We start from the raw sequence: 21,628 nt of genomic DNA, 5'->3' as shown, positions 1-21,628 counted from the left end.
TGCCTGCTCAGTTAGTGTTGCATTATCTTCTGTTTTGCTCATTAATAATAGAGTGGCAAACACGACTCCCCTGCCTTCCACACAGAAGAGGAGGAATGGCAAACCAATAGAAAATGATCCAGCTGTAAATTGCTTTAAACACTAGACTTAAGCAAGGATTTCAGTCAAGGCACTTTTGTATCCCTCACAGCATGGAGTATTCTCAAATAAGGTGACACCCTCATATTAGGCCTTAGAAATTAACAAGTAATTGTCTTAAACCTTAAACTTGTTGAATGTAGTTTCAATGGAATTAATGGCTTAAATGTACCGGTATAAATGTCGATACTAATTTTCATTATTATATATTAGGAATCATGCTAAAGGTAATCTGAGATATTGCTAACCAGGGATTCCTGCCTCTCAAGGACCAAGGAGTGAGACTATGAGTCTGAGTTTTATTGCTCCAGCTTGGCTGGCTGTGATGAGGGCTTGGTTCTCCTATCATAAAGCACAGGCACATCCTGTTGTCAATTAGACTCACCGGCATTCTGTGGCAGCGGCATTGGGCCCCTGGGATGTTATATAGTTTGTTTTGCTACGTAAACAGCATGAAGTAATCCAGGCAGTGAAGGACACAGATGAGCAGGCAATTTGCAGCACACTAAGTAAAAGAATAAAAGCCTGTGAGTGAGAGTCAGAGAATAAACAGTAACAACGTCCCTGGGATATAATATCCACTGGTCTGGGGTCATCAAAAATATATACAAAAGAAAGTTAAGGGACTAATTAAAATAAAATATACCCGTTCTTTTGCTTCTGTGGATGGAGCAAGAGAAGGACTTAGTGTAGGAAAAAAAATTGTTAGTTATTCACTTTGATTTTAGCACGTATCAAATACAGCTTCCAGGTGGATTTTTTTTTTATATAGCACCTATTCTGGGACCCGATCCAAAACTCAATCAATTTGTTGAAAATTTTTGCCCTCCCTTGTTTTCGGTAGGCTTTGAATCAGGTTATAAAACCAAATGTTCATTCTGTACCTGTATACTTATCTATTTTGTGAAAGTAAAACATAAGATAATGTCCTTATACACATTTTTAATTGGTGCAGCTTAGGCCCCCTTTGTTTGAAAATGCAGTCCCATATTGTATTAGAAAAATCTATTTGTGATATTAACATAAACTTGTACAAAAACGGGACTGCAACAGATTTAAGAATGTGCTCCTGAGTCTTTCTTCCTCTCCTTTTGGACACACAGAAATGGGATATGCAGGACGTTTAAAATCTATCAGAGTTCACTGATCAAAGAAAACATATAAATCCATGTTTATTAACAATGTTTGTGTTTAAATAAAACTTTCCACAGCACACAAACATCAAAATATTTCCCTTAGTCCCTTGGCGCTCATTGTTTATGGCATTCAGCATAGAGTGCGCCTTCCCACCCTCTCATTTATAAATAGTGCTTCCCTGATGGTAGTTTTCTATTATCAGTTTTACAACAGCATGTCATTCTGTCTTTGAAATTTCTAGATAACACTGTGGAAAAATTGCATGGTTTACTGTTTTGAAGACAGGCTTGAGAACCAGGTCCCCTGGTTTCTATTCCTCTCTCTGTCAGCACTTTGCTGTGTGACTGTGGCCAAGTTACTCATCTTTTCTACTCTTTGTTCTGCTACATCTGCCATTTTCCAGATCCTTCATCCTATCCTAATTTCAGATAGGTGCAAGCTGTTTTCTGGAGTTTTCTCTCACAACTTAAAATAGAATAGAAACTACTGAAGGCAGGGATAGAAAAGATACTCTCTGCCCCGATGGATTTTTTTGTAGTGAAAAGACCAGAGATTGCACAGGTAATAAAACCCAAGCAGCCATGTGAACAGCCCTATGCACTGTCCAATGCACCCAGGAGGGAGTAGCTGAGCACTCAAGAAAAAATGTGGGAAGAGGGGATGTGGAGATGCATGGCAAAGAAAGAAATTCAGCAAAAAGAGAGAGGAAAGGGTAAAAAAAAAAGGGGGGGGGGGTAGGTGTACAGTAGAAGCCTATCCTTCACCTTCCCGCAAACAAAAGTATAGAAAATGGGGGGGGATAAAGCAGAGTAGAAAGGAAGGAAACAATAATGAGCAAGGATGTTAACAGGCAAGCCAAAATCCATGTAGTGCTAAGGTACAGAAATGAGAGCCACAAATGGCAGTCAGGGAGTAGGGGTTGAGGAGGAGCGCTCCTGATGTTACAGGAAAATTTCCTCTAGAATTTACAGGGAATGTCCTCAATCTACAACCCACATTTTCACATTTCAAGAGCTAAAAGGCACATACCTCAAAGATTAGAGAGGGAGCTCACAAAAAGGTTCACAGCCAGGAGATGACAGGGGCTCAGCTGGCCATGCGGCACGACCCCAGGGCAACCTAGCAGTGCCGGCCCTGCTGGCTCCTGCTGCTTGGCTTCCTCCCATAGCCAGGGAAGTCAATAACCAGCAGCCCATGATTACCCAGTTGTTGCTGATCCGTTGACACGGTCTGGCATGGAAGATGTGCTTGAACTGCTTGATAACTGCAGGCAGCCCTAAAGCAACAGCCTGGACATCCCTCTGATAGACAGCATTAAAATCGCTTGCTAGGAATTATCATCAGTGTTTAAGTTTTCTCTCTCTCTCCCCCTCATTCCTTCCTATCGGAATGAAAATGTCAGCTCCTCATTTGAGAAGGCCATTGCCAAAACAGTTGACATAGAGCAGACATCCTTCAAGGACATTTTGTAGGCTTTCCTTTCAGTAGGAAGGCTTTTGAGGCCTCAACAAGCAATACTATTGTAAATGAACTGAAATCTTCTCTTTCGCTAAAAGCACCTCACATTTTATATAGAGATGGTAGTTTAGCCCTCTAGAAAAGACTGAAAGGCAGGTCAGTATTCTAGAGACAGTGAATTAATGGGGAGGTACTGCACACACAGATTCAAACTTAACATCTTTTTTAGTTCACACAAAGACAGCATAAAAAATAGATTATTTTATGTCAGTGTGAGCAATGGATCTGTCAAAGTGAATTTAAACTCAGCTCCATAACAGAACTATATTCCATCAAGCGGCGTGACATGTAATATTTCATTTTCTGGCTCACTACTACACTGTCTGTGAGAAAACATAAAACCAGTATCTTTCCAGACTCTATTATTCACATATTCTAAAAGTGTGTGGTATTAATTAATCAGAAAGGAAGCCAGAATTCTTATACTAAATATCTTTCCATTTTAATCCTAATTAAAACAAGCTGAGCCCCAAAATTGTAAGAACTCATCAGGATCACTAATTGCAAAAGAGGAAATAGGAAATATATTTCCCAAAAAGATGTCCATTGATTCATTTTTTATTTTACTTCTTTTTTTCCTGAATGAATAATGGAAATACGACTTTTTTGCAAATAATTCATCTTCTATTCATAAAATTGAAAATTTCAAATTTTTGATCACTTCTATTTACTACTGCCCTGGGGAATAAGTTTCAGAACTTGACAGTTAGCTTATAGTTAGATAAATGATTGCATTACTTTAAAGCCATCCAGAATCCCACCTTCCTCTGCTGGCACTGTACAGCTCTTGGGATTTCCAGAAGAGAACTAATGCTAGCAAAGATGTCCTTGTTTGAACATATATCACATATTTTTCACTAACACGTGCATATATTTATATTCCTCAGCTGGTGGATTTTGATGAGATAAGTGTTCATATTTTTCAACTCTTTAAATAGCTGACAGGACATCCTGGTTCGTAGGATATATTGCAACAAAAAATAAGCATCCTCCAAGGATGACATTGGCAGTTCTGAAGATGGCCAGTGTCAACTCTGAAGTGATTAGGTAGTTTACTATATTATATCAACATCCAAAATTGAAAGTATTCCTCAATAGTTATTGCCTAGACAAGAAACCTGTTTCTAAGGTACAAAATCGCAAACTATGTCAAAACCATATGCTGAGCAAGATCCATGTTTGTGAAACTTGAGCCAACTAAAAGCATAGTAGCAGAGCAATACAGCTTCAGAGAAACGTTACAGTTGGCTCCTATGATATGCACCTTCATTTTTTCATTAAAAAAATAAAATCTCTATTAGCACAGGAAATAAAAGCTGATGACAAATCTATCAGCCAACTGACTGCTAACTCAGTTTAGATCTTCAGTAAACAGTGCTCACAAGCACGGAAGGGTAGTTTTCTTTGGAAACTTGTTATATCTGTTTTAATTTCTACATGAAATATCTAAGAGACATATCTCATACTGTTTTCAGGCACAAAAGTCTTGGCACACCAGAGGAGATTTCCTTGGTGGTGAAGACAGAGAAGCAGCGGTGTTTTTCCCAGTCTTTTGCTGCTGCTCTCCTGCCCTCCTTCACACCTCTAACCCTTCCCAAATAAGCACCCCAGCTCCCTGCTGGGGACATTTCATGTGACAGGCTCCCGCCTAAATATTACATTCCAGCCCTTTCTCAGAAGACCCAGTGATGTGGACAGAGAGGATAGCAAAGGAGAAACAATCCAGGAATATCTGGGGGAGAATACAGGAACAGAAAAAGAGAAAACGTAAGTCATTGCATTCCCTGTGCCAGCTGGCAAAACTCCTCTGGGGATGTTCCTAGGGTGGGACCTGGTGAAGACCTATTTGCAGATGAGTTCCGGTAAGTAACATTGCTTTTCCTTATTTTCCTCTTTCAGTGTTGCATTTTTTCATTCACTGCCTAGACTGTCTTTTAGCCCACCTGACAAAACAGTTCTGCCAGAGCTCTCTGTGTACCTCTTGGGCTCAGGGGATGGAGTTACAAGCTGTCCGTCCATCATTTACTACTTACGCCAGAGGAACCCAACTGTACAGAGAGAAGTCTGGCTTGCTTTGCTTTCTCCAGAGCATTTCTCCAAGAACTAAAGCCTTAGGAGGCTTCTCTTCATTTATATAGGAAACTGATGTATCTAGATTTTCATTGTTTCCTTCCTCCTTCATTTATATAACAATACTGTACCGACACATTCATATATATTTCAGTTGCTGTGAATACAGCATCCCAGAACTCCTCAAAATACAATGATACACTGATACAATAATACACTAGATGAGGCATTTTTTCAGACAAAATCTGCAGCAATTAAGACATAAAGAGTGACAATAAAGCCATTGAACTTAGAACACTGACCACAGAGGAAGTTAAAACCGAAGGTGCTGAAATACTATTATTTTACTTCCAAATCTATCAAAATAGTAAGCATGTTTCTAGTAAAAAGGCAACACAGAAAACTGAAGGATGCTGACATTAAAAAGTTGCTTGAAGCCTTTAAAAAAAAAAATCACTTGGCCAAAATGTTTTTATCCCTGACAAACTTTGCAGAAAACATTTCTCATAATCGGCCACTTTAAGACTATTCTAAAGTGGTTACAAGTTGCCACAGATAATGTACTGTCCTTTGACCAAAATAAGGAAGGAAACCCAGATATGTCTACTGTAGAAACGTGCCCAAAACCTGAAAATAATTGTGGATCCCCAATGGCCCGCCCACAGACTCAAAAGTAGCGCGAGTTAAAATATTTCTTCCTAGACTACAGTAACTTTTGCACATCTTTGACGCAATAAAGATGAGTGTAGCATCCTGTTAACGTAATAAAGGCTGTTCGCTACAATAAATTGCTCTTAAGAGGTGATGGAGTCCATTGAGTACTGAACTGGTTCTGGGGTGATCCTGTTGCTGGATATCTAACAGTCTTCTATGATCTTAGAAAATCACACTACTACTTTGTGCCTCAGAGCAAGAGTTTGCAATAATACCTTCCTGCCCTTTCAGAGTATTTAGTAATCTACATATGAAAATGTATTCTTCTATGTATTTCATGGTACATACATTTTATACCAGAAATTCTAGAATTTCAGAGATTTTTATACAGTAATAAAAATCTGCATCTCTTTCTGTGCCAATATTCCAATCTGATTATTTTAACACAAATATTTTTGTATTGTTCCACTGCTATTCTCTGTAGGATTAGAAATACAAGAAATACATGTGAATCAATAGGAATACTTGGGGGCCAAGTTTTCAATTTGTGCAGACTGTCCAACTAAAGCAAATGAAACATGCCCTAGCTGAGAATCTAGTCCTTGAGTCTACTTATGGGTACTAAGGATGTCTAAAGACAGTAACGTACACATAATCAATAGTAACTGTTGGCGATCTGCAATGCAATCTCAGTCTGACTGGTAGAGCTGTACAGACACCTTGCCAAGAGCTTATCACGCAATATAGGAGTTTACACCACACCTAGCAATGGCAAAGCCTGCTGTACTCTCCCCTGCACTAAATTTGTCCCTGGAAGTTATCTAGGTTTTCTGTATCTTTTCAAGATGTTGAGCAAAACAGCAACCTCACTCTTTTGCACATGTGGGGTAGAAACTCACACCACTGAAGAAAATTCCAGTATTTCCTTGGATTTTAAGAATTCCTGGTATCTCTTAGGGATAAAAGTTTCATTCTTAAAATTTATTTTGGACAACAATGCTTTAAAAACACCCACCGGAAGCACATCACATTAAAGCTTCATTATTAAAACAAATGAAAGATTTAAGAAATGTCTACAGACTTTTAAAATATAAAGTCTCTTCCTATCTAAAACTTTGAGAACCAGAAATATGCTGAAGTTTTGAAGAGCCATGGCCATTTTGTTATTTGGAATCTGCATTCCATAACAAGGACTATACACTTGTAGAACTGAGGATCGAGACAAAGAACTGACTCCTATGGGACACTAGTGAAACTTCAACTCTTCGTACAGTTGAAATTACATCAAGCATCCCTTCCTTGCCCTTTGTTGTTTACTTTTAAACACTGAGGAGTGGGTTTTGGCACTTCTTTTGAAAGGAAGAAGTTGCTCTAGTCTCTGATTTTTTCTTCAGTGGTGTCTTGCCAGTTGTGCTAACTGTGCTACATGGTGTAATAGAGAAAACAGAGTCATTCCAGGCTGCTAAACTCATTCTCACTTTTCAGTGAAGCAAGTTTTAACCAATTTTTTAAAAGGTGAAAAGCCAGTGCATTAACACACTAATACAGACTGTGAGGTTTGCAGTCTAGAATTTAAGGTCTTCCATTGTAAAACTAAGTAATATATTACATGCCATACAGATTAAGCTGATACATAAGCCACCTTTGTTCCAGAGACCGAGCGTTACCCTCCATGGAATGGAATTCTCAAATCTCTGTGGAGAAAGGTTCTTTTTACAGAGGAAGAAAATATTTCCTAACAAGAGTATTTACTGGAAATACTGTAAATTCATGCCACATAATAAAGATGACTGGTAACTCCTTCAGTATCTTCAGGAAGGACAAAAACCGAAGCCAAATGGGTGTCAAATTACTTCAAGGCTTTCCTTCGCCTGATCTGGAGGGGAACTTGAGGTTTTATCATAAAGGGAGAAAACTGGAAACTGAACTGACTGGCTTGCAATCGTTGAGAAAAGGCATCAACATCTGTTTCTGGTCTTTTGCTGAAGAATCCCTTCAGCTGATCATTTGGATTGAAAGTAAATTGGTTTGTTTTCATAGGTCCATTTCTTCCAAGTTCAGATAAAACAAACCTCTCCTGTGGGCCTGATGGTTTGTGTTCTGAATTCTTGGTTCATGTGGTGGAGATTCTCTGTATTATATTGCTAACATACCATTCATCTTGAAGAACACAAAGTGGGCTATGCCTTGGCATGTTTCTGAAAGTTTCCTTGCCTAGTTACAAGACCTTGTGAAAGCATGAAAATGGGATCCTGATAAATTCCCCATAGTCAAGGAAAAATGTGTGTATGCATTTGTTTATATATATATAAAATGACATTTGTCACAAATGTCAGCTACAGCATTCTAGAAAGAAATCTAGTAGTTATTTTCTGCTAGCAAAATTTACTCCTAGACATGACAAATACTGTTTAGGTCACACTGCAGCCCTGTGTTAGCCATGAATTCAAGGTTTGGCTATAAGATTCCTCAAAGTTAGTGCCTATGTGCAACTGGAATTATGTTCAAGTCCCATCTCCAACAAGTAGGAATTAAAAGTAACTTTGTAGTCTTATCTCCTTTATCTTATGGTCTTCTGAAACTTTTCTGAAAGCCTGAATAGCGGAATAGAAGAGCAAAATGAAAGTTTTTTTTAAAAAAACTGTCCTCTAGGAGGGTTTTGTCCTTGAGGAGGGTTTCAATCTCTTGCCCCAGAGTAAAATGAAACCATAAAACATGACTCTTACAGTGAGATTCCGATTCTGATGATTCTCTGTGGGACTAAGTACTTTCTTAAGAGCCGAAAAATGTAAAGTCATCAGAACTTTAATTGGGGAGACAAAATTAGAAATATACACCCATTCTAAAGCTGTGTTTTGTTATGAATTATTTTACTTGAGCACTGTAATAAATGAAAAGTAGGTTTTCAATTTCTTTACGTCTCAGTGGAAGTAGTAATACAAGAAGAAACGGGGTACTACCAAGTCTAGTTTATGAGAAATATATTATGGTTATTGTAATTAATCAACACGAACAATTCTATCAAAGATGCTCTCTCTGACCACCTGTGTAATTTTTCAGGACACTATTAACATGGGGCAACTACACTCAAGAAGCTAGGCAGGGGAAAAGCAGTATTTTAATGTAGTTTAACATCTTAATATGGGATGAATGAAACTACTCCTCTTTTTGTCTCCAGACTGATGAAATTTACGTATTTACAGGATGATATTTACAGTTTCATCATTTTACTTCCCATGGAAGAAGAGCAAGTATTTTCTTTACTTTTCTTACAGTTTTAAAACCCCAGAGGATCAATGGAAAGCATGAAGGTTTTGCTTACAGTGCCTTCTGTTCAGACTGACACGGCTGTTTGAATGCTTTTAGAGGGGCACAATGACAGCTGAGGCACTGTCATTGCAAACTGTAAGAGTTAGAAAAGGCTGCCACTGACCATCATGTTCCCACCTAGTCTTGTGTGGTTTTGAGAAGGAGGTTGAGTAGAGCACTGTTATCGGGCGGCTGGTAGCAGCACCCACCTCAGTGTGCCCTTCACTGGCCTCCCTGCTGACTTACAACCTTCTGACAGGCCTGTGGCCCATTAAACAGCAGAGCTCCATGCAATCAACCTCCTCCTATATGGAGAGTACAACCTCCCTTCTTTGCCATTTAATAGGATAGAAATATATGTTTCAGTGCACTTCAAGCATGTTATTTTTTTTCTGGCTGCGGTTTGGTTTCATTAGAAACTATATGTTCTTTAATTGTATTAAAGAAAAAGCTGATTAATTCAATTTTCATCAAAAAATGGAAAATACTGATAACCCTAGTAGGTCTCAACTGACCACTATCATTATTTTCAGCAACATGTGTGTTAGATTTGTTAGATAAATCCAATAACAGTTGTGCTGAAAAAAAGATCAGCTTCTGAAATGTCTTTAGATAAATGCAAGAAACTACATGTATTACAGTTCATTCAGGAGTCAAGGTTTACACAGACGTAAAAAGCCCTGGTTTTCCAGTATCAATAGCATTTGGAAATGCAACCGAATTCTGAGTGCTGTGAGCCATAGAGGTACAATAAAACACAAAAATATAATAAAAATACTATCTTTTTGTTATTTAACTTCAGCTGTACAGAGACTTTTAAGTGTCAATTGAAGAAGACTCAAAGCTTTAGTCTGATTTCTAGTCAAAGTACAAATACAGGCTTCTCTGTACATAATGATCAGAGTTTTATTTCTGTTGAGTAAAATAGTTTTGTTTGGAACCTAATCTTAATTCCATTGCACCAAATATGAAAAACAGTTACAACTTTCTGAGAGGTGGTCCCTTGCCAGGTAGCAAAAGAAGAAAAAGGACTTCATTCGATTAAATAGTTTAAATGTATAATTTAAAAATGCTAGGAAAATGCTTACAGCCATTTCCAAAGACTCAGTGAAATCTGGTCTGAGAACATATGCCTCAAGGACCCCTTCTGATGTGCAGAAAATCCTCCAAGAGTGGTATGTTCTTGTAACAAAGGTTATTTACAGTGTGAAACAAAACATGGGCAATCTGGGATGACACGGTCACCCAAAGTTCTGTATTAGGAAGTCCAAAAGGAAGAGATAGTGTCTACGGACATTTACAAACAGGCAAAATAATTATCCAGGTTAGAAACAGGACTGTTTTAGGGAAAAAAAATCTCACAGAAGACTTCAGAATTTCGGAGTGAGGTCTTCTCCTGAAATTATATACCCATTGGTAAAATATCAAAAACTGAAATATAGCCTTCAAAAAGCTTAGAGAAACTTTTTGTATTTCACTGGAAATCCAATTTTACATTAGAAAATCATAATTCTAGTTGAAATTCCCTTCTTAAATATTGGTCAGAATTCTGAAGGCACTTCTCTTTGACAAAGTATGATTTATTTCTTTCTTTTAATGATTGTAAATGGCTTTGTCATCCAGATTTCTATACACAGGCCACCATCTTCCTTCAAGATTTGGACGTGTGGCAGCTAAGTAACAGCAGCGCATAATACAGCGCTCCTCTATGCCTGCCTGGACAAAGAGCAGGCTGGTATTTGTAACGCAAGTGCAATACAGTGGGCAGCATGAAATGGTGAGTCACCAGACCATAACTGAAAAATAAAAGGGATATTTCTTAAGGCTTACTAATGACTCGAAAGGCCATCTGTAACCAGTAAATCATCACCATCTTTAATATCTACTAACGGTGTTACAGAAATTTACTCACATAGGTCATTTTTAATGGCCGAGTATAACATTTTTTCCACCTTCATCAACTTCATGGTAAAAAGATTTTGGTTAAGAAAATCTACTGCACAGGCTGGGAAGGCTTCTTTATAAAACGATAAAGAACATATTTAGCATTAGATTTTGCTGTCACTTCACATTTTAAATTGCACGCTAAATGCACAGGCAACAATTTCATTTGCTGGGCATTTTTTGTTGGTAAATATCCTAGAGCCATCTATGGGGGCTCTGTACAATCAGGAAAAGGATGTTTGCATTTTCTGATTATACTTTTTCTATAAGACACAAGTTACTTTTCAGTATGAGCGTTTGAAACATGAAAATAATCTGAAAATGAGTAAAATGAAAATATGCTACAAATATGTTAGATCACTCAAGATCTGCAATTAGAAATCTTCATTCTTGACTCCATATAGCTGTCTGATGAATTGTAATTGATTCTTCAGCTGCTGGAACTTAAGAAACCAAAATTTCCATTGAGTTTTCTATTATAACTCACTGATTGGTGTTTTCTTTAGGGTTGCCAGCATTTCTCATGAAAGTAGCCGAATTTTCCAGATGTTTCTTCAGTAAAGAGAGCCACTTCTGCTTTCCAATATCAAATCTTTCCTAAATACTACCCCTTTCTTTTCACAAGACATAATCAAACATCACAGCTATCACTATTCTTCCAGCTTCACACTTTACATTTACACTGTTGAGTTAATTCAGCAAAAACCATGAAGTAATTCAAACATGGCAAGTTCTGCTCGAATTGTGAGTTCTGGGTAATCTTGCTGTTCCTGAACTAATGACAGTTTCTTTCAGCACTCCTCATAAAACAACCAAGTATACCTCATTGGCCTTGTCATCTAACTTCTATCATAACGTTATGGGGTATTGAGACTTACTTCAAAGTATTCCAAAGTTTTCATCATTAAGAATCCTGCAACTTGCATCACCATTCCAGTAAATTTTCAAGGGTCTGCTAAACTTGCTTTTGAGCGTATTACCTCCTGAAAAGTAACACTGCAAGTCGTACTATTAGGAAAAAAATGCCTGATAGTTGATCAGGCAAAAATCTCCATCTACTTAATTAATAAAGCATATAAGGCATTAATATCTGATATAATAAATATCTGAAGTATACAAAACAATGTCTTTATATAGATATATCTGCCCAAACCAGAAATACAGCAGTGCTAGCCAATTTATTTTCTTGTGCTAGATGACATAGGGCATGGAGTAGTTTGAATGCAAAAGAATAAAAATTCAAAATGTCATTAAATAGTAATTAGAGCATTACGAAAAAATTGTTCCAGCAGTGATTTTAAATTTCAAATTGCTTGCCTGCTGTTGATCATCACCACAATAACGCTAATAATTTCAAGGCAAAATTGAGAGAAATTCAACTGTTGGGCTGCTGAACGTGAGAGCGTTGAAAGACAGCCAGTAGACGAGTGGGACCTAGACTGTTACATCTGAGACAGTTCTCAAGAATCCCTTTATAGCCTGTGGAGAAAAATCAGTACTATTAAGGGATGAGACATCTCATGCCAAGGTCACACAGGTTAGATGAATCACGCTCAAGAAATGCCTATTTTTCCCCGCTGATTTTAAAGGGAGCTTAGTGACTAGTTCATATATTGGTCTTACACTGCTGATGTCTAGTTAATCCAGGTGGATCCTGCCCAGGATACCTGAACTGCAGCTACTGGAGGACAGAAAGGAACATGATGATTTGAGCACCTAACACTTTGTGAAAATGTAGGAACAGAGCCTGGATCTGAAAAGTTCCATGAACATGTTTAACTTTCTTAGTGCTTAAATGAACCAAACCACAGAAATCTGAGGCTTGCCCTTCACAAGCTTCATAATTTTTGGCACTCCATTTTTGTGATGATGTCAGATCGATTATTTTGTCATAATCAAAATTTGAACATACACGATATTTTGTTTATGCCAGTCCTCTTTTTGTTCTCATGTGTATAAACAGATACACCAGTGCTAAACAACTATAATTTTGTGTCACAGACACAGATGTGGAGCAGTATGGAGGCTTTCAAGAAGTTCAGCGTTGCCAAAAATAATCTTCTACCTATCACCTTGTGCAACAGCGTTTCAGGAGACTGTGTACACCACATACACAGCAACCTATTGCGACCATCAAGAAAAACTAGTATTTTGCAGGATTTGATTGCACAACAAAGATGGCACGACTACAAGTTCTACAATGAATATATGCCTAAACATATTTTAACAAAGTTTCAGCCTCATTCTAAACGTCTGAATTTTATCAGAATTTCATAGCGTTGAGGAACATCACTTGAATAAGTTCAATGCTGTCCACACTGTAAGACCAAACTGCATCTTAATGTGTTTAGCGCTGTTACTGTAATTAGACTTTGCAACAAAGCAGTTATTTGTGGTGCTTTCCCACAAGTACATGGGTTATTTAAAGCTCCTTATTTCATAAACAGCTTTTTGAAAAACCCTAGAGCTTGCAATCTACAAAGGTGAAGCTCTCGCTGAAAATACATTTATCAAATCGAATGGGAGCTTCCTTATCCATTGGTTCTTTGGTGTGTCTTTAACAAAAGATGTGCCTACGCTGCAGCCAGAGGTGTGACAGTGGTATGTTTAGGCACTCCTGAGCTAGCCCTAATCTTGCCAATAGCACTGTAAATGTAGCGGCAAAGATTTCAACACGGGCTGTATAACCCCATGAGATTGTCGTACTCATGCCAGCTGAATTAAAGCTAGCTGGGATATGTCTCTTTCTGCTGCAGGCACACTTCTGATTGCTTTGCAGACATAAGTCACCCTGCTTGATTTTGTGTATCTATGACTGAGTCAAACTTTCCTCATGCTACCAAGCCTTACGCTGGCAAGCTTGCTTTCTGTGTACAGTGAGTCAATACACTCTGACTCTATTTTCAAGATTCTAGAAAGACAAGGCTGGAAAAGCAGTATAAATCATTCCATATTGGAAATAATTACTTACATTTGAATTCTGTAATCCTTATTTGAACAAAACTCACATAGACCTTAGTGGGAGTTCAACTCAGTTAATGACTGAAGTACTTGGCCCTTAATTCCTTTTTCTGCCCTGCTATCAGATGTATTATTATTATGAGAAACATCTGTAATAATACTTTACACTTCCATAGCCCCTGACATCTGGAGGCTTCAACAAACTCTCTCTGAAATTACTATTAGGTATTCTTATGTTACTAAGGATGTCAAGTAATTTGCCCAAGCCAGAGATATAATGTTTATGCTTTATGCAGCTTTCAAAAAATTAAATGAGGTTGCATTGATAAATACCATCCATTATACAGCCCATGTCTTTATTAACCAACTGGAGAGAAAGACAACTAAAAAATGACTGATGCTGAAGATTAAAAGAACCGTAGACGCCTAATATCAAATAATGTCAAATTCAGCTATCCGTACTTGAAAATTCTTGTTTTGCTTTTCAGACTCTAGAAATCACTTAACAAACATGAGGCCAGAAGTCTGAGTGGGACAATAATGTGGTTTCTGTTTATGCTTGCTAGCTTGTCTGTCTGTGTTTATCTGTGAGCTGCAGCTAACTGATCACATACCATATCTGTTCCACTGTGGCAAACCAGCACTATTTGCTTTGGTTTTTTTTCCTCGAGGTACTTTTAAAAATGCTTCCAGATATCAAGCAATCAATTATTTTAGGAGATCTTGGACCTCATCATGTTCCATCACACAAAATGTGGCACACGGTAAGCAAACGCCCCAAAATGCACAGGAAATGAGCTGCACAATGTACACGTGGTCGTTCCAAACGAAAAACCAACAAACCTATGTACTGCAAGGAAAGAAATTACAGACTCGTCTCATTACATGAGGGCAAAAAAATAGAAAAGCTGTAATATCACGAAGAAAGTGTCTGGCAAACCAATCATAAACAGCAACATGTTTGGGACAATGAAAGGGAAGGGTCTATTTTCAGTCCACAGCCAGTTACAATTCATCCCTTATCATAAGGCACTCTGTTACCAAGGCGCAGGTCATTGTTCTGTTAGCTCTTTCAGCCACTCAGAACCGCAGGATTGCAATTCGCCTCTGAATATCCCTGTCACTGTAAAAATGTAGAATACTTTACAGCTACGTATGTCAGCTGTTATATCCCCTTGTACCTTCTTTATGTGGGCTCTCAGGGTGACAAGGCAACCCAGTACCTCACTTTCTGGACACTTCTAGCTGCAATTTGTCCTTTATCAGATGAAGAAACACTGCATTAAGGCCGAGAGTAGCTGTTATGCTGAAACATGAATGGGCCCAGAGCCAAAACAAGTACCTCTGCTTTAAAATATAATGTATGACTTACCTGTCTTAACTTAATCACACAACCATCTACAGACAGAAACAGATTCAGTTGTCTTAAAAATCTGCTTAAGACTCAGTGCCTTGCTGAAGCATTTGAACGGCTTAGAAATGTAAAATGCCTGCTTCACAACCCTAAGTCTTCACATGCGTGCTCTTTTAAGGGTAGAGGGCTGTCTGAAAGCATTGCCTTAGAGGAGGGGGGGGTGAAAGAAAGTGAGACCAAGTGTGCTGCCTAGCTGCCTACAACTTTTGGCAGTGGATCAGACAAACAAGTTCAGCAGAAAGTCGACGTAATTTTATTGGACCACACTGTCTCAAGCAATTAGAAAAATATTTGTAAAACATCAGATGAGAAGGGGAAACGTGGAGCCCAATAATGCAAAACAATGTTTATAAGACAGAAATTGTGAAACTGGAAGAATAAACACAATTACTCTATCAGCACCTCCAGTTCTTCTGAAGATTACTTAGCTTAAATGCAAAATGTATTCCTGTTGCATTTAAAAGTATTCATAGTTAAAAAAAACTTTACAAATGTACACGTATATTAAAAAAAAGTGTTATATATGGATTTTTACTGTGAAGCTGTCAGTGCTCGTCAACAGAAAATTACATGCTACATGAATGCACTTTATGTACTGACATTCACAAGCATATTTGGGCAAGGAATTCAAATCCACAGTTGTGCAAGAAGGATAATTTTTAGATCCACAGATTCTTTTTAGAAGAACTACAGATCATCCAATGTACGTGTAAGCTGCTCAGATAAATTAATACTGTGTGAGATGAAAATCTTTCTTTGTAATTATTATTTCCCCCCTCTAAATACTACGCCGAGAAAAACAGTTTTGACAACTTGCATAGTGCAAGCTTAGACACACACAGCAGTAAAGATGGCCATATGCATTTCTTTTTAACTTGCTAGCATGTCAGAAATTTGTCTGCATCTGAAGTTGGGACATTTGTTCTTTTCTACCAAGTAGAAATATTTCATTTTCTGCCCCAATTAACATCATAAGACTTGTCACATTAACTGTTCTGTTAAAACTCCAGCTACTTAGGCATTAGTGCATGTGGAAGATTTATCTGTTAATTCTAGGATAACACAGTACTGCCTGACTGTTGGCAGTTATCTGAGTAATAGGATTGGACAAAATGCAAATATTACTATGTCCATTAGAGGTTCTATCAAGATTAATGATGGCCGTTAATGAATCAGAAGAAGATTCTGAGCTCCCTGGAATTCAGGTGTATTGTGCATATCAATTCAAACCTATCTTGAGCCAAGATGGAAACCTCTTGTCGGTGTTTACTCTTTGTGTAAAGAGTCAAAGAATTCAAGCTGTTGAAAGGACTGTTCTGACCTGACTCTTACTGACAAACACAGCATGCTAAATAAGAGAGAGATTCAGGTGAGAGAAGGGTGTCTTGAGCAAAGATTCATGGTGCTGAGTGACAGAGGCAGGACTTTCATAAATACAGGCTGCTTCAGGCTAGCGAGATGGCAGCCCAAGCTCTTGAAGAATGCTGCTGTTGCAACACTGGGAAGAATTCTCAGTATAGCAAAGATAGGGATTCAGGAGCTGGAACTGCTAAAAGTTTCAATCGTTTATAGACTACTACAGTTACTCAGTCGCAACCTCAGCAAAAGCAGGAGCAGGCCTTCATAACACCAACCATCAAGTTTACCTTCCGGGCTCGAATCCAGTGCCAACATATTCAAATAAAATCCAGAGAGAACAGCCTGTGTTGCCCAAACAGTCTACTTGTACCTAGATATACAGCAATGCTTTCTGGGCAACGGTGAAAATTATCTACAGTATAACAGACTTTTCCCACAAGCATATTCACAATGAAAACAAGCTGCGAAATTCAGGATAAACGTAAGTCTAGAGAAAGCAGCTCTGTTTGAAGTTGTGTTTACAGTGAAACTTTGGCAGTCCCAAAAAACAGCTAAGCTCCGATTTCCGTACATCTATATACTCTGCAATATATCTTGTGTGGACTAGAAATTAATCCTTTGCATTCCAGAAGCATCAAAGAACGACTGCTGAAGAAGACTAAAACTTCTGTGAGTGATTGCTGGGGGAGGGGGGAGTGACATAGCTGTAACCTGACAGGACATTAAATGTCCCAGCAGAGCTGTTGCTTACACACATCCTTTAGTGCACTGTCAACACTGGAAAAGAATCTGTGCTGGAAAATACTGAGAAATTATATTTTTCAATACATATTACATAGTCAGCTGAGCTAAGAAGAAGTAAAAGGCCATGAATAAAAGCTGATATCCTAAGTTCAACCAGCAGCATGGAAAAAAACATGAAGATAAAAATGGACAGAGGAAAGGAACCAGGCAGATGAAATGAGAGCATGGAAGACAGTAGAGAGAGGGTTGTATGAATACAACCCCATGCACTAGTACAGGCTAGGGGCTGACTTGCTGGAAAGTAGCTCTGTGGAGAAGGACCTGGGAGTCCTGGTGGACAACAAGTTAACCATGAGCCAGCAATGTGCTCTTGCGGCCAAGAAAGCCAATGGTATCCTGGGGTGCATTAAGAAGAGCACGGCCAGCAGGTTAGGTTGAGGGAGGTTATCCTCCCACTCTGCTCTGCCCTGGTGAGGCCACATGTGGAGTACTGTGTCCAGTTCTGGGCTCCCCAGTTCAAGAAAGACAAGGAACTACTGCAGAGAGTCCAAGGGAGGGCTGCGAAGATGATTCGGGGACTGAAGCATCTCTCTTATGAGGAAAGGCTGAGAGAGCTGGGTCTGTTTAGCCTGGAGAAGAGGAGACTGAGAGGGAATCTTATCAGCACTTACCAATATCTTAAGGGCAGGTGTCAGGAGGATGGGGCCAGACTCTTTTCAGTGGTGCCCAGCGACAGAATGAGGAGCGATGGGCACAAACTGAAACACAGGAAATTCCGTCTGAACGTGAGGAAAAATATTTTTGCTTCGAGGGTGACAAAGCACTGGAACAGGCTGCTCAGAGAGGTTGTAGAGTCTCCTTTCGAGATATTCAAAACCTGCCTGGACACGATCCTGTGCAACCTGCTCTAGGTGAACCTGCTTTAGCAGGGGGGTTGGACTAGATGATCTCCAGAGGTCCCTTCCAACCCCAACCATTCTGTGATTCTGTGAATAGATTACATATGGGGAAGTTTAAAGAAGCATGTCATATAAGCAGATTTCATTCTGAGAAGTACTTCAGCAGATGAATTTTCTACTGGATGTCTTTACTGACCACACAAGATCTTTTTTTTTTCAAGGATTAATGCTGAGCAAATACAGGGTAAAGAAACCCTTTGCAAGAAGTATTTACAAACATCCATTTGAATAAAACCACAAAGTGCTTTAGATGGTATTTGGTTTACCTCATCATTCATACTCTAAATAATGAAAATTACTTGTACTTGCAGAGAAAAAAAATTCTCCATTAATATTTTTGAGAATATTAAATAGAATTAAACACAATAACACCTTTAAAGTTTATGTCTGGAAGTTACAGTTGTATAAAGGGTGAGACGCAATGACCATGCTTATAAAGCCTTTCAGGAAAGACTGCAAGAGTGTGAATATCGTTGAATTTCCCACCTTCCATACATGTACCCTTCACCTCTTCAGATAGCTTGCAAATGTAATCATCTGTGTGGCATACCAAACTACCTACTACCAAACTTGGCAGCCTTAAATACTGGATGCCTGAGATGTAAGTATTAGAACCTTACCCCAAGCTGAATTCAGGCAGCCCACCTTTCTGAAACATGTAGGTTAAGGTCAGAAAACAACTGTTCTTCAATATGGCAACGAACTGTATGACAATATAGAAAATAGTCTAAAATATGAGTATCATTTTCCCACTGTCGCATTAATCTGCTTTTCTCTCACGGTAAAAAACTGAGAACTAACAGAAACAATGCTTTAATTGGGATGCTCTCTAAATTACTCAAAAATTAGGGATATTCCACATAGAGTTCTAACATAGCCTTTGATTCAAATGGCATCGGTTGTCATCTTCAAATACAAATCAACATTTTTTAAGAGTTTGTTTTTCCTGTCACATCTCTTGTGATCTAAAGGGATCCCACGTCTACATCTACCTCAAGGCAGAGCATAAAAGGGAATGATTTGGGTGATCTTTCTCCTGATGTAGTTACTTAACCTGGCAGAGTACATATCATGATGTGATTGCAAACATCCCAAAATACAAGATACTCAAGTACAAGATGAAAATACCATTCCTGAAAACATTTCAAACAAATCCAGGCTGCATTTATGAGAAAGTCTGTACTCTTTTCCTCCTTTCCCATCTTAATTATCTTCACAAAAAAGTCAACTACATTTGGCAATAGATGAAGAGTAGGAATCTACAATACAGCTGAAAAACAGAACTAGGAAAACACTGTTTCAATGGAAACTAGTTTAAATTACTGTAAAGACTTGTATGTTAACTTCACCTAGAATAAGTTACTAATCCTGAATGCCAGTTCGTTCTAGCTGTTTAGGTATGAGGCAGTGAAACAACCCATGAACAAGAAAAATACACATAGTGGTTCTGCAGTATGCACTAAATAATCTGAAGCAGGAGGCAGCAATAGCGGTTTTATCTTGCAAGTTCCCGCAGTGGTTCTTTAAAGAAGGTAGGATAGAAAAGAAAATGTATGGATCATACTTTTACACTGAAAAAAGTAATGGAAGAGGTTTTCAGTTGGTCACATACAGACGCATTAGCTTAAACCTCTCAAAGAAAAAAAGAAAGCCAAACAAAGCCATCTTTGTCTTGCTTACTTGCATCAGTTGACAATCATGGTCCATCACAATCAGCTTACACTCAGGTATAATAAACAGTATTGAGGAGGTTATATTTTAATGTGAGAGAAGTAATTTGCTGCTGGTGACAGGTTCAAACCATGCCTGTAAACCCATCATATAACACATCCTCTTTTAGGCCTACTTAGATTAAAAATAATAATACTGAAGGATAGGTTTTGGCTTTGGTACTCACTGCAGGCACTTCAAAAGGACACATAGGGAAACTGGATGCGTTTTGATCGACTCATCCAGAGGGCTTTCTGGTTGCATTCAAAAAACTAACTTAAAGCATACACATGCTCCCATCATATAATGGTGCTCCATCACTTCAGTGCATGTGGGGGTATGCATGTCTGTGTAGGAGACAAAGACACAGGAGGAGGAGGAAACTTCTCACCCCATTAGGCACTGAGTGCTTCCAGAAGCTCTGCAAACCATAACAGCAATTTCCCTCCCTGCCCTGCCCCCAGGGTTCATCTAGTCCTTGCACCATCATAAAAGCAGGAAAGCTGTAGAATCACACAATTCTTGCCCTATTTCTTATACTTATTCCTTAAGCATGTTCTTGTTGACATCTTAGGTTAAATAGACCTCCGGACTGCTCCAGTACAAGCATTGTTACATTTTGATGTTATGCTCTTCTCTTTTCCTCTGTGGAGAAAAAAAACCTGTCAAGCCAAGCTGAAGAAATTCCTGCTTTGATGTATTCTCTTGTATTAAAGGACATCGCATTACAAATTAACTGCCTCAAAACCATAAACTTAATAGATTTAGTAAAACTGAATAATAATTTCTCAAATAAGTCTGGGGAAACCAGTTTGCCACAAAATATTTGCCCCAAAACTAAAACAAGACAAGCCTTTGTAAAAATTTAGTTGGTTTATTTCATTATTATTTTCCATTTTCCTATCCCTGGCAATAACCAGACCAGATCTGAATGGCTGGAACTTTTGCAAGAAAGTTTGCCTTCTCAGATGGTCTAGTCCCCTACCTCAGATTCTGAATGTCAGGGCGGTTTAGATAAATGTTTGTGATTTTAGGCACCTATCCCAGACTGTTGCTGCTTGCTTATTAGGATATAAGAAGTTAATTGGAAGGACACATTTTTCCTTAGTGGTAGAAGCAACTGATTGATTACATTACGTATAATCTCCTATGCATAGAAACAGCAGAACATAGCATTCTACAGGCTGAGATAAAGGGTGTTTGTGTGTGTGTGGCTGAGGGGAAGGGGCACAGCAGGGAAGTAAAATACTAAGAATATCAGTGCACCAGATGAGATGTCAGTGGAATAGAAAGTCATCACAGGATAATGGTCTCCTGCTGCTAAATGAAGGCCAAGGCAAAGCAGATGTTGACTCAGAGCAAAGAAGTTTATTTTTAAAGCACAAGACACTGATCCTGTCGTAGTAGTTACTCTGCTAAACTGCCGGTAAAGTATCATTCATTTCACTTGACAGACATTTTTAAGAAAAGCATTACTTATTCCGTATTATTATTGAGTTGTTATATTTTTATTGACTTGAAAAAAACCAACACATCCCCCCCAACTTACTGTTATGTTCCATCAAGCAGAAATGAAACTAGTAGTGAAAGTACAAGCTTACTTGAAAATTGCACTGAACTTTCATGGTTCTCTAACTTTCTGACTAAGGTTGGTTTACTGATAGGCTTCAAGCCATTAAAAACTAAGCTATCAGTGCAATTGGCTGACTTT

General features: G+C 38.5%; 1 protein-coding gene across 1 annotated transcript in view; it reads right to left on the bottom strand.

The window, feature by feature from the left end:
* LOC148051542 (uncharacterized) overlaps positions 1-21,628 on the bottom strand; it is an 87,237-nt gene that overhangs the window by 31,358 nt on the left and 34,251 nt on the right. Inside the window, exon 2 of the mRNA XM_087737137.1 lies at positions 524-643. The gene's annotated coding sequence lies outside the window, so the exon portion shown is untranslated. The remainder of the gene's footprint in view (positions 1-523; positions 644-21,628) is intronic.

The sequence above is a fragment of the Nipponia nippon genome, unplaced genomic scaffold (genome assembly GCF_047370975.1).
Source record: "Nipponia nippon isolate SJK-2023a ecotype South Korea unplaced genomic scaffold, ASM4737097v1 scaffold_6, whole genome shotgun sequence".
NCBI lineage: Eukaryota > Metazoa > Chordata > Aves > Pelecaniformes > Threskiornithidae > Nipponia > Nipponia nippon.
This window is presented reverse-complemented; position numbering and strand designations above follow the sequence as displayed.